This window comes from Moschus berezovskii, chromosome 11 (genome assembly GCF_049115385.1).
Source record: "Moschus berezovskii isolate FMDL1 chromosome 11, NW_MosBer_1.0, whole genome shotgun sequence".
NCBI lineage: Eukaryota > Metazoa > Chordata > Mammalia > Artiodactyla > Moschidae > Moschus > Moschus berezovskii.
Window position 1 is genome coordinate 66,598,461 of NC_142470.1, and position 14,330 is coordinate 66,612,790.

The following is a 14,330-nucleotide window of genomic DNA, read 5'->3' on the forward strand; positions in this document are numbered from 1 at the left end:
GGCCAACGACCGACCAGAGAGCATGCCAGGAAGGGGGCAGGTGCTGTCTGCCAGAGGCTGCAATTTAATATCCTGCTATAAAAGCAATAGGAGGCTTGCGTTCATCTGAAACCTAGAACCTATAATAAAAACAGTGAACAATTCAGAACTGGCATGTTACTCCTACTAGCTGTTTATGTGCCAGGATCTTTCACCATGCCAAAGTTGCAAACTGTGTCGAGTCCTCTGAAACAGCTGGGCTCTTCTTACTAGTAAGGTGGAATTTGGAGTAGTGAGGGATCTACTGTATATGAAAGTCTGTTTTCTTTAAGGAAATGGGTATAATATATGTCCTAATGGTTTTTTGAGGAACCCGCTTGCTTGGGGTTTATTAAAAGGCTGAACTACATGCTTGTAGATAAAGACTTCAACAGTTAACAACCTGAGGCACAGAAATGGGAAAGGTAAGCCAGAATTTATAAATGTTCATTTCATCCAGGTGCACCGTACATTAAACAATAAATGCATCCCAGAAGTGAAATGAAAATAACACACTTATAAATTGAATCATATTTTAAATTAACTAGGGATATGGTTATGGTTTGGAGAAGGGGATGGCAACCCACTCCAGTATTCTGCCCTGGAGAACCCCATGGACAGCGGAGCCTGGCAGGTTACAGTCCATGGGGTCACAAAGAGTCAGACACAATTGAAGCGACAGCTTACAAACACACACACGGTTATGGTTATTTAAAGATAGCTTTAGCTGGTTTTTGCTAATGTGGATGGTTGATTTCCAATCTGTCAATTTCCGATATATGAATTTTCCCATGTTAAATTTTACAGCAGACTGTGTGTGTGTATTTGTGTGTATGTGTACACTTGCAACTATATGCCCTTTCAGATATTCTAAAAGTCATACATTTATGATCAAAATACAGTAAAGGGAATACAGGAAAATAAATGTCTAGCTTGATCCATCTGGATCTTCTGGGTTTAAACAAATATATGAAATATTTGCTTGAACAAGAATGTGTTAGAAAATGAAAAACAAAGGTTTTCACAATTGCAGTTAGTTATCTGTGAAGTGGGAGTGCCAAGCAGTAAAACTCCGTGTCCACTTGGCTGCAACAATTAATATGGAGCTATCTTCAAGGTGGGATTATGGGCAATGGAGCCTCTAGGGAGGGCTGTTTTGCCCATGCATTAAATCCTCATTTTGTGTGAACTTAATGAAAAGATTGCAATATGTTCTGTCAATGGTTCCTAGAGCATGGAGATGTCTCTTTTTCCCCTGAGTAAAGGTCGTCAGATTTGTGCTGAATTTTATGGAAGGAAATGTAAAGAAAGTGTGTGCTTTTTACTTTGTTTAAAAGTCCTGAAGATAGACTTGAAATCATGGAGGGAAATGCAGCTGGTCCAAGGATATAGCATTGACTGGATACACAATCAGTACATTTGGAAACTTTGTTGTGTTTGGGGAAAACCTCTAACATTGTACGATATCAAGGAGAAAAGAGTTGAGTTTTTCTATAGCATTTTAAATTAGGCAATTGCTATTTTCAATAGAAGCTCATTGGTCTGCTCTAAAAAAGTTTTTTTTTAATTTATTATTCTAGCTACTTTGAATTTACAATTATGACATGCTACAGTCAGAATAAAGAGTGGTTATGCACAGAAATGTTCAGATGCTGTAATACAGTCAAGTGTATGCTTATCTCATTTTGATCAAAGACTATTTAGGATAGCAAAGAAATGCACAATACTAAGTAACAAAAAGCCCAGAGCAGAACTGAAAGGAACAGAAACCAACAGGTCCCTCACAGTCAGTACACACGCTAGTAGGTACCCACCCAGGTTTTAGGCTCCCCTAGCAAACCCTCCATACTCTAGGTACATCAATAAGGAGGGCCTCTGGGAGCTGAACTGATACTCGGACATCTCTTCGAAGCCAAGGGTCACCCAGAGATATCCACATGGTCAGGTTCCGCACTTCACACAGCTTCAATCCAGGGCTTACATAGAAAAAAACTTGTTTTCCTAGAGGGTTGCTGAAAAGTACATCACCTTGGAATTTCTGAGACTGTAAAACATTCAGGGTCCCAGCAACAACTCACAGAGGCTCATCACAATTTAGCACCAGTGACTCAACGACTTAATCCCTGAACTCTGTCCTTACCTGGAACCCAGGCCTCAGAAATTTTGGAACCTAAGCAGGACTTGATTCAGCAGGCCAGCATTTGTTTTTAACAGCATAAAGTTATTTGGATGAAAGGGGATTGTAGAGACAATGCAGTCAGATCCCTTCACTTTAAAGAAAACTAAAACCCCCAAAATTGGCATCATTTGACACAGCTGGTTAGTGGCCCAGCCACAAGTGGACTGTCATTCCAAGGGAAAGGAACTAACATTTGTTAAGCTAAGTATAAGGTAACATGCATTATCTTATTTAATCCTCACAGATTCCTAAGAGGTACTCATCTTTATCATCCCCATTCATAGAGTAAAGTAAGTGAGAATTAGAACAGTGACTAACTTACCCCAAATCATATACTTCTAGGGTAATTTGCTACAGATCCATCCACCAAATGGCCAATTTACCAAATGACTAATTGAAGAATGGCCAATTAGCTGAATTGTTGCTTTAAACTATTGCTTTTATAGCAATTAATATTATCCATAGTAAGTAAAGCTTTCAAGATTATTTTTAAAGTTGAATATTTTAATTTTGTTGTCATGGCAACATTTTTTAGGAACTTGAATTCACTCCATATTGATGACTAGTATATGCCAAATTTGAGGTCCTAATCACATGGTCTGTTATAAAACCCCTTCTGGGTGTTCCTACTTCTTTTCTTCTGCTTATAATAAATGGTATAGACTTTCATCTCAAATATTCCTACAAACTAAGAGACAGAAGGCATAACCTTTCTGCATTTTATAAGATTTTTAGCAAATTGAATTGCACAGGATAGTTTAACAGCACTAAATTATATCTTAAAATTTTAGTTTAGTATTTAGTCTTAATTTTAAGTTTTTAAAATTTTATTTTGCCCTAGCCATAAGCCCTGCAGCTATGCAGCACATTCACAGGTCCATATCGGCTGTCATTTCCTGTATGTTTTCACATTTCAGATACTTTTTAAATGTTTGGGATATTAAGGCATCTATTCCATTTGCTTTATCAATCTATGAGCCAAAAAAGTAGAAAAGGGAATGGGCCAGATTGAAAATGACAGAAACTTACCTTGTCCTCCTGATTTATCAAAGGTCTTGATTTGAAGACAAGCACAACAGTGTGACTTGAAATACAGTCATTATAATTCCAAAAGTCTGAGATCAATACTCTTGAGGAAACCTGAAGCCCACACGGAATTTTAGTCAGTGCCTATTAGCTAGTTAACATAAAACTGCTGCAGCAAAAATGAAATCTAAGAAGAGTTTAACACTAAAACTTTAAAAGATCCCCAGAGTTGCTGCAATCACCTTATACAACAGGATTTGCCATAAACTTCAGGAAAGCTTAATAGAAGGAAAGCTTTGTTGAATTAGTGATTTGGCAAACTGATCATTTCATGAATTGCTCAATAGAGGAAGTGGATTTTGGTGAACTGACTTTCAGAGAGGTTATTTTTGGAGAAATAACAACTCAAGGAATGGGTGCTTTAGAAAGTTATTTTTTTGGTTAATTGACCTGCTTCTGATCACCAGAATATAAGCCATGGAAACCTTTCTGCTGGCTTCAAGACTCAAATTCTAGCCTCTTTACATACTCTTTCCAATTAGTCACATAACCATTGGCGAAAAAGTAGAAAGATTTTTGAAGTTCTCAAAAGCCAGAGAAGAGAAATGTGGACTGAAAGTTTTAGACCAGTGAAGAAGTTCCCTTTTAAAATGTATTAAAATAAGTATAGTGAATAAAATCTCATACTTGAGTTCAATGCAAATCATGTACAATTCGTTCCAACAGAAGAGTGAGATCCAGTGATTTTGACTAGTGAGAAAGAGCTCCCCTTGATACCAAGAACTTTAATTTGAGCAAGACTTGAACATTTATATTCATATCATGTGGATCTGTCTGGCCAAAGTTAATTTGAGCATGTCACTTTATTCCCTGCACAGAATATCTAAAGCTTTAAGGCAGATTCAGGGAGCCTTTTTTTTTTTTTTTTTCTTGAAACACAAACACTTACACAACGCTCTCATTAACTGGAACTTTCACATCTCCACTGAAGTGAAAACAGGACCTAAAGCTCTGTCCTACCTAGTGCATGTCAAATAACACAGATTAGAGAGGGTGTATTTGACAAAGGCATTTTACTCAGGCATTTGAGGGAAATAGTTGGACGAGTCACAAACCTGCATAGCCATGAAATAAAAATAACTGCAGTGATGTTTAAAAGATATCCTAAAATGAAAAAAATGTTAAATATTCAATAAAGGCAAAATTTTGCCTGTTAGTCATCTAACTTTATCCCAGTTTGTCACCACCATTGAAAAGGTGTGTCTCTACAACTTTAAAGCTAAAACCATTCCCAAGTCATCTGGAGCTACAAATGGACTTAGGAGTGTGTTCTACGGTAGAAGTGAGAAACAATTATTTGCTAGCATCTTCAGGTTGGAATAGTCTAGCCAAGTCTGCCCACAGAAATATAATGTGAGTCATATATCTGTATCACTTGAAAATTTCTAGGCGATAACATTAAAAAAGTGAAAAGCAGGTGAAATTATTTTAAAAATACATTTTCTTTAACCCCAAGTGTATCCAAAATATTAGCATTTCAACATGTAATCAATATAAAATATTATTGAGATTTCACAATTTTTTGGTAACAAATCTTCAAAACCAGTGTCTATTTTATTCTTACCACACAACTCAATTTAGACTAACCACATTTCAAGCACTCCATGGCCACATGTGGCTGGAAGTTACTATATTGGATGGCACGGGTCTTATTCGAACCACAGTCAAAAATTTCTGACCCACAATCTTATTTGAAAAGAGAAGATACTTGAAGGTATCTTCTATCTGGATTGGACCAGCCTGCGATTTGTCACCAATTGTGAACATTAGACATTTTAAGAATACAGACCAAAAGAGCACAATTACAAGAGCTCCTTTGCCAACAAAGGTCCGTCTACTCAAAGCTATAGTTTTTCCAATAGTCATATATGGATGTGAAAGTTGGACTATACAGAAAGCTGAGTGCTGAAGAATTTATGCTTTTGAGCTGTGGTATTAGAGAAGACTCTTGAGAGTCCCTTGGACTGCAAGGAGATATAACCAGTCAATCCTAAAGGAAATCAGTCCTGAATATTCACTGGAAGGACTGATGCTGAAGCTGAAACTCCAATCCTTTGGCCACCTGATGAGAAGAACTGACTCATTGGAAAAGACCCTGATTCTGGGAAAGAAGGAAGGCGGAGAGTGGGTGATAGAGGATGAGATGGTTGGACGGCATCAACAACTCGATGAACATGAGTTTGAGTAAACTTCGGGAGTTGGTGATGGACAGGGAAGCCTGGCATGCTGCAGTCCACGGGGTCACAAAAAGTCGGACACAACTGAGCACCTGAACTGAACTGACAAGAGCCCCCAATTCTGGGAGGACACCTAGAGTAATGCACTCTGTGATGCACACCCTGGGGAATATGCAATTAATATTTCCAATCTATAAATTGTTCCTTGATTTTCTAAGTATTTTCAACTTTAGATCTAGAGTCAGGTGGATAAATACAGGAACCCCCTTTCCTTCTCTGCACACCACCTCCAGTCTCTACTACATTTCCCTCCATTGGATTATCAAGAGCAGCCATTATTTTTTAGCTGCTGCTGCTGCTGCTAAGTCACTTCAGACATGTCCGACTCTGTGTGACCCCATAGACAGAAGCCCACCAGGCTCCTCCGTCCCTGGGATTCTCCAGGCAAGAACACGGGAGTGGGTTGCCATTTCCTTCTCCAATGTGTGAAAGTGAAAAGTGAAGTCGCTCAGTCATGTCCGACCCTTAACGACCCCATGGACTGCAGCCTACCAGGCTCCTCCATCCATGGGATTTTCTAGGCAAGAGTACTGGAGTGGCTTGCCATTGCCTTCTCCGTATTTTTTAGCAAATATATATATACTTTTTTTTATTTATTTGGCTGCACTGGGTCTTCATTGTGGCATGCAAACTCTTAGCTGTGGCATGTAGGATCCAGTTCCCTGACCAGGGATCGAACCCGGGCCCCTCGCATTGGGAGTACAGAGTCTTAGCCACTGGACCACCAGGGAAGTCCCAAGAGCAGCCATTCTTAAGTGTAGTTTTCCCTTTATTTTGACACACAAGGTAAAAGTGCCTCTATTCTGAGCCTTTGAGTGGGGGTGTTCCATCTCCTTGTAATGCCCTTTAAATAGTGCTGCCTACATCCCTACACCTCCAATACCTGACTGACCCCTGACTACTGTCCAGAGTCAACTTTGCTTTCATTTACTCTTAAAATCTCTAGGCTACCCCAAAGACCATCCAAGACTACCCCCAAAACCCAGACCCAATGTTTTTTCTCCCTGTTCCCATAGCAAACACTGAGGGCTCTCATGCCGTAGTATTTCCACTGTGGCCCTTACCCCCAGTATCATCACATCTGTTGATTATCCCTATTCCTCAACTAGACGGTGAGCTCCTAGAAAGTATCTCATTCACCTTTGTATCTACAGTGCCTAATACACAGCAGGTGCTCAATAAAGGCTCATAAAGATGAAATGCTAAACAGTACAGAGAAAGTATCATAAAGGTCATTTAATAAAAATATATGTCTAACATATTTTATAGCAAAAAGGAAGCCAAAATTTAACAAATGGTTATCTTCCAAGTTCCAGGCATTGTGCTAAATGTTGAAGTTACAGAGGTAAATGAAACTCCAGACTCTCAGAGGTGGCAGTTAAGCAGTGGTTAAGATGAGTGTTTCTCACAGGAATGTGAGTACCAACCACCTGGGGAAGTTGTTTTAAAACAAGCAGACTCTGATTGAGGAGGTCGGGGTATGGCTTGAGATTTTGCATTTCTAACAAATTCTGCTGGATCACATTTTAAGTAGGGAAGGATTATGGCATAGAAGTTAGCAGAGCTGAAGCTCAGCTCTGACTCTTGCTGTATGGGAAGGAGTCATTCCTCTTAATACTGCTAGATCTGCCTGCTCAATTAGTAAACTGCTTGAGAAAGGACAGTAGATGATTTCTAGGTTATCTAAAAACTCTGCAGTCCACAAGATTTATTTTTTTTGTCAGCCTGCAGAAGAAGACAGGGACTAGAGCAATGACTCTAGTCTCTGACCTGCCTCTTGAGAAACCTGTATGCAGGTCAGGAAGCAACAGTCAGAACTGTACATGGAACAACAGACTGGTTCCAAATAGGAAAAGGAGTGCGTCAAGGCTGTATATTGTCCCCCTGCTTATTTAACTTATATGCAGAGTACATCATGAGAAATGCTGGGCGGGAAGAAGCACAAGCTGGAATCAAGATTGCTGGGAGAAATAACAGTAACCTCAGATATGCAGATGACACCACCCTTATGACAGAAAGTGAAAAGGAACTCAAAAGCCTCTTGATGAAAGTGAAAGAGGAGAGTGAAGAGGTTGGCTTAAAGCTCAACATTCAGAAAACTAAGACGATGGCATCTGGTCCTATCACTTCATGGGAAACAGATGGGGAAACAGTGGAAACAGTGGCTGACTTCATTTTGGGGGGCTCCAAAATCACTGCAGATGGTGATTGCAGCCATGAAATTAAGACGCTTGCTCCTTGGAAGGAAAGTTATGACCAACCTAGATAGCATATTAAAAAGCAGAGACATTACTTTGCTAACAAAGGTCTGTCTAGTCAAGGCTATGGTTTTTCCAGTGGTCATGTATGTGAGAGTTGGACTGTGAAGAAGGTTGATAGCCGAAGAATTGATGCTTTTGAACTGTGGTGTTGGAGAGAAGACTCTTGAGAGTCCCTTGGACTGCAAGGAGATCCAACCAGTCCATTCTAAAGGAGATCAGTCCTGGGTGTTCACTGGAAGGACTGATGCTAAAGCTGAAACTCCAGTACTTTGGTCACCTCATGCGAAGTGTTGACTCATTGGAAAAGACTCTGATGCTGGGAGGGATTGGGGGCAGGAAGAGAAGGGGACGAGAGAGAAGGAGACGGCTAGATGGCATCTCCGACTCGATGGACATGAGTTTGAGTGAACTCCGGGAGTTGGTGATGGACAGGGAGGCCTGGCGTGCTGTGATTTATGGGGTCCAAAGAGTCGGACGACTGAGGGACTGAACCGAAAGCAATGACTCAGTTCTCTGCTCCTTAGGATCACCTGGAGCTAATTTCAGAATGCTGATACCCAAAACACAGCCCAAATCTACTACCTCAAAATTGCTGCAGGCAGGGCCCAGGCATTTGTTTCAACTCCCAGGATTGAGAACTACTAAAGAATGTTACTTGTGGTATGTGTTGATTATCACTCAACTGTATAGTGTTAATGAGTTCTGAGATAAGCAAAGGATGGGCCCCTGCCAGAATGGCTCCTGCCATTTATTCTTTTCTGTTGGCAGTACTATGATGCCATTCTTGGTCCAAAGGGCCAGAAGAAAGTCATTGTGAAATACAATTTCCAACATTAAAACATCAACACAAAACATGAGCCACGTTATGTATAACTGTGAACAGAAGAAAAGCTTTGCTGACACCTTAAGGAAGCCTCATACCCCAGCTTTTTGCAGTCACCCCCTTGACTCAGAAGATCAAATGAAAACAGGGATTTTTTTTCCCAATGAAAAATAGAAAAACAACATCCAAGAAACCACTGGACATTTTGCTTTGCAGATGCAGTCACATCCTAAGTTCTTTTTAATTTAGTTTCTAAGTTTGAAATTTTTTAACTGAAAAGCCCAAACACTTCTTAAGTGTACTTCAGTTTTCAAAAATGAAAAGATGCTTTGTAATCTTCACCCCATCTCTTTGGGCTAGGTTAAGAAGAGAGGGAAACATTCAAATCTCTAGTCTGTACTTTTAAGGTATCCTAGTTTCAAACCTTTCAGTGACTTTACCTCTTTTATTTTTTTAATTTGCTTGCTTGAAGAAAGAATTAGGTTCCTTTATCATTCAACTCAAGTAATGAATTGCTTTGTAGCACAGCAGCAGCTTGTCACTAAAATCCTGATCTTTTTTTCCCCAGTTCACTTTTGTCAAAATGTGCTACTCATACTTTTCAAAAAAAAAAAAACTATGTTTAACGAACATCAACAAATAGCTAAAGAGTACATACAATAACCCAAACATTCAAGGATTTGAGAGGCAAAAATATATGATGTCTTATTATTGTTAAAGGCTCAAGAGCCTGAGAAGATCAGATTTACATTCTATGAAAAGACAGCTAAAATTATGAACAAAAATTATAAAAGCTAAAACAGTAGCTTTAAAGAGTTCAGAGAAGAGAGATTCCTCACTTCCAGCTGGGAGGGGCTAATAGTAGGCTTCAACAGAGGAAGGAAAGGTTTCGCCTGAACCTTGAAGGATGGGCTGCGATTAGATCATTAGTTCAGAAAAGAAACACTAAAACCAAGAACATAAAGAAAGGAGAGTAGAAGATGGGCCCTCCAATAATAGTAAGACAAGTAAGGACAGTAATGCAACAAGAGTGTTTGGCTTGGGTCAGGCATAAAGTTTCCCATCATCCAAGGACTGAGGACTATGTTGCTGTGCTCAGCTGCTTAGTCCTGTTGGATTCTTTGCGACCCTATGGACTGTAGCCTGCCAGGCTCCTCTGTCCATGGGATCTCCCAGGCAAGGATACTAGAGTGGGTTGCCATTTCCTTCTCCAGGGGATCTTCTTGACCCAGGGATCGAACTGGCATTTCCTGCAATGGCAGGCGGTTTCTTTACCACTGTGCCAGCTGGGAAGCCCAAGAACTATGGACAAAGACAAAACACAGGTAAAATGGGTTAGTCCTCAATGTCAACCCACTCCAGTATTCTTGCCTAGAGAATTTCATAGACAGAGGAGCCTGGGCAGGCTACAACCCATGGGGTCTCAAAGAGTCCGATACAACTGAGTGACTAACACTTTCACTTTCTCCTGCTCTCCAGGGATGGGGTAAAGGTGATAAACATTAACAGATGTAAGCATAAGATCTGACAAAGATAAGTTAATACAGGGCCAAAATGGAAGTACCTGAAGGCTAGACAGGATTTTTCACTTCAAATTTTCCTGTAGATGACAGGAAATCGATGAAGGTTTTTGCTTACTTGCTTGTCTAAGCAACACAACAGAAGTCATGTTTGCAGCAAAACAAATTTTGGAGTCATACCCATAGCACAGATTGGGTGGTATAGAACTTGAGGTGGAAAGAACCAACCAATAGAGTGATACAGAGAAATCAACCTGAATCATAGGAATAGAGAGGAATAAAGAGGGAAGTGTCAGGGAAATTATGGAGGAATAATGAAAAGTAGAATTTAGGGATTGGAGAAGGAAATGGCAACCCACTCCAGTATTCTTGCCTGGAAAATCCCATAGACAGAGGAGCCTGGTGAGCTACCGTCCATGCGGTCACAAAGAGTTGGACATCACTATGCACAATACAGAATTTACGGACAGATTAAATCTAAGAGGTACCCTTTGGAAACCTCTGGCACTCACTTCACACTGAAGGCCTGCTTGCTCTGAGTACTTATGAACGCTTCTTCAGGTCTTCAACCTGGATGGAGAAATATACTTAGCCCACACGCAGGACAAGCCAGAAGTACCAGAGAGAATACCCTCAGACACCATCTGAACAATAATGACAGGGATTTGAAGGCTAAAGCTGCAGATTCAGAATAACTCACTACTTCATTAGAATGACTCTGAGTTCTACACTATCCCTCAGAATTACCCTCAATGGGATTAAATTTCAATTTCCCAGTGGCAGCTCACTTAATAACACACCATTTCTTGTGTTTTTTAAATTCCTTATCTCCTTTCCCTACTCCCGCATAAGCATTTCTTGGTATCACACCCACATAAACTTGTCTGGGATCCTGGCTTTGGCATCTGCTTCTGGAAGAACCTAAATTAACACAAAGAAGAGCAGAATTGAAAATAAGGTAGAATAATCTCCCCCACAAAGATGTCCACATCCTGATCCTTGGAATCCATGAACGTGATACCTTCTATGGCAAAAGAGACTTTGCAAAATATCATTAAGGTTAATTAAAGACCATGAGATTGGGGAGATGATCCAGGTGTGCCAATCAAATTACATGGCTCCTAAAAAGCAGAGAACTGTGCCCAGGTGAATAGAGGGGGATGTGACCATGGAGGAATGGTCAGAAAGATGCAACATTTCTGACTGAAAATGGAGGAAGTGGGTCACGATCCAAGGAATGTTAGTGGCCTTTAGAAGCTGGAAGGCCAAAGAATGGATTTTCCCCCAGAGTCCTTAGGAAGAAATGCAATCCTGCTGACACCTTGATTTTAGCCCAGTGACATCTCTGTCAGAGTTCTGACCTACAGAACTATAAAAATGATAAATTTGTGTTATCTTAAACCATGAAGTTTGTAGTAATTTTTTTATAATAGCAATGGAAAACTAATACGTTATCCTTAGGTTACAGACTACAAAAACTTGAGGCAGTCATAAAAAGTAAAATGAAACAGAAGAAAAAATTTTCAGGAAATGTTGGTCTAAATGTTCAAAGTGTTGAGTGCTCTGTGTGTGTGTCCCGATTTTGTGATATTCTTAGAGATCCACAGAGCCTCTTGTATGTACACATCATTCTTCAGCTAATTATGAGAAGGGAAGGGTGTTTGATATTCGTTCTATTTTTTAGCCAGGGAGTTAATCAGTTAAATCACCCGCAATACACACAGAAGATAAAATTTTCAAAGTGTACTAGTTTAGAGGCAACTGTGGCAATTGTTAGTAACATGCCATTGTCAAACTCGCTCTTTCCGGTACTCAGTTTCACCTGTGCTATATTTAGAAGGGTTCATTCGGAAAAGATGGCTCCGCAACAAATGCGTTGTATGAGAATATTCTTTGAATCTGAAATTTTCATTGAGTTGTGGCAACACACACAAGGGCTTGAGACAGAATTCTGACACATTAATTGTAACTTCCAATTGTTGGAAATATATACTCCTAGACACATGGTTTATTGGAGCATATGGTTTTTGCTTACAGACCCTGCACCTTTGGTATATTATATTCTGAATGCTTTATTATAGTTCAATCCTACAGTCTCACTGAGTTACTCCATCTTTATAAATGCGTTTTTTTCCCTATTCTGTTCCTGCAGTCTTTGCAGCCACACTTAGTCCTCAACCCTCCCCACATAACACGCACAATAGTGACACAACAGAATATTTAAAACTGTATAAGCCACTGGTGAGCTGGATTTGGCAAGAGGGTTGGGTCTGTTGTCCCTCTACAAGAGTTCTGGGGAAATACCCAAACCTCTACCTAACCTTCATATGGAGCCTACCTATCTTTCCGACTCATCTTCTGCCTGCCTTCTGGCTTATATGCTGGAACTACTGGAGCCAAGTTATACAAAGCTGGGGCTTCAGCCTTTCAGGGAAGAACTGTAAACCTCTTATCCCAAGAGTTTGCTTCCGCTAGCTTTTCTGACTGGCACAGAACTCTGTGATATATGCACCTGGAAGCTACTGCCTCTTTAAAACCCTGCCTTCACTTGACACAGATTCCACAGATTTGGGCTAGCCTCATTCCGTGGTCTTGGTTGTTCATACGCTGTTTCCTCTAAGGTGGGCTGGAGATCCTTTCAGCTGCCCCACCTTGTTTTCCACAGCCTCTGATTCTTAGCTGCTGCTGCTGCTAAGTCACTTCAGTCGTGTCCGACTCTGTGTGACCCCATAGACGGAAGCCCAACAGTCTCCCCCGTCCCCGGGATTCTCCAGGCAAGAACACTGGAGTGGGTTGCCATTTCCTTCTCCAATGCATGAAAGTGAAAAGTGAAAGTGAAGTCGCTCAGTCGTGTCCGACCCATAACGACCCCACGGACTGCAGCCTACCAGGCTCCTCCATCCATGGGATTTTCTAGGCAAGAGTACTGGAGTGGCTTGCCATTGCCTTCTCCCTGATTCTTAGCAGCCCCTGCTTATTCCCCCCGCCACCAAATCCTGCTCCAAACACACAGCATACCTCAAAGCCACCTTAATGAAATCAAATTATTTTTTTAAAACAAATTATCTGCAGATTGTCATCTAATACAGCCAAATGTTTTCCTTTTATTTGTCCCTTTCTCACAATATACCATTCATAATCAAATCAGCTCTTGCCAAACAAATTTTAAATATCTCATTTTATATGTACACATTACAAGTTTAAAGCCATGTTATACATTATAGATTCAGTTCAATCTCTTAAGTGGCAGGGCAGGACAATAAATGTCGCCGTTCTCTCTGGTGGACTGTGTAGTCTGGTGTTGCAGAGAAAGACCTTCTCAAAGCACATCCTCTGACTCTGCAGATATGACCCCAGATGCACATCCCTCTGGGGGGAGGGGGGGACAAAAAACAACTTCCCCTAAATACCAAGATAATTTGCAGAAAGGCTATACGGTTACAAAAGCATTTTGCCAGAGCTTAAGGAAATGAAACAAGTGCAAAAGACACTGAATTTCAAGTAAGAATGGGCTCAAACACTTTAAATCCAAAAATAATCTGTGTACCCTAGAGTTTGGGGACCGTCTGCCTTGGCGGACCACAGTCCTGGAACCATGTGTCCCCAGACAACTAAAGATGATAATTCAAGAGGATTTACCTGTGGGTACAGGCTTTTAATGCTGACAAATGTGGCTGGTTTGGAAGGCAGGTGCCTTCCGCAGCTTTTATTTGCTGTGGAGTTTTTAATGTATGTAATGCTGTTTTAATTTTGTTTCTAAGATCCTATTTTCCTAGACTTGGTCCTGTGAACTGAGGATTTGCCAGTCATAGTGCCTTTCAAGAACAACATCCTGAAACATTTTTCTTTAAAATTATCTACTAAACTTTCTGTCTTCTTCCTCTTTGGCCTCCAACAATCTTGCCTCTCACCTTAACCTCTCAATCAACACAACCCACCCAACATCATCAGTGATCTCTTTGCCAGATTAAGTGGCCTCTCATTCTGGCAATCAGTTCTTTGTTTTTGAAACTCTCAGGCCTTCCTGGCACCCTTCTTAGCAGCAATTTTAGAAATATAAAAATGTCCTAATTCTCCTATATTTTCCTGTGCAATACTTCTTGAGTTTGATTATATTTTTTTGCTCTCATTTTAATAAAGGTTTACCAATTAATCATCTTAAAAACCTCTACTGGAAATTACTGCTCTTTCTGTGTGTGACCTAGC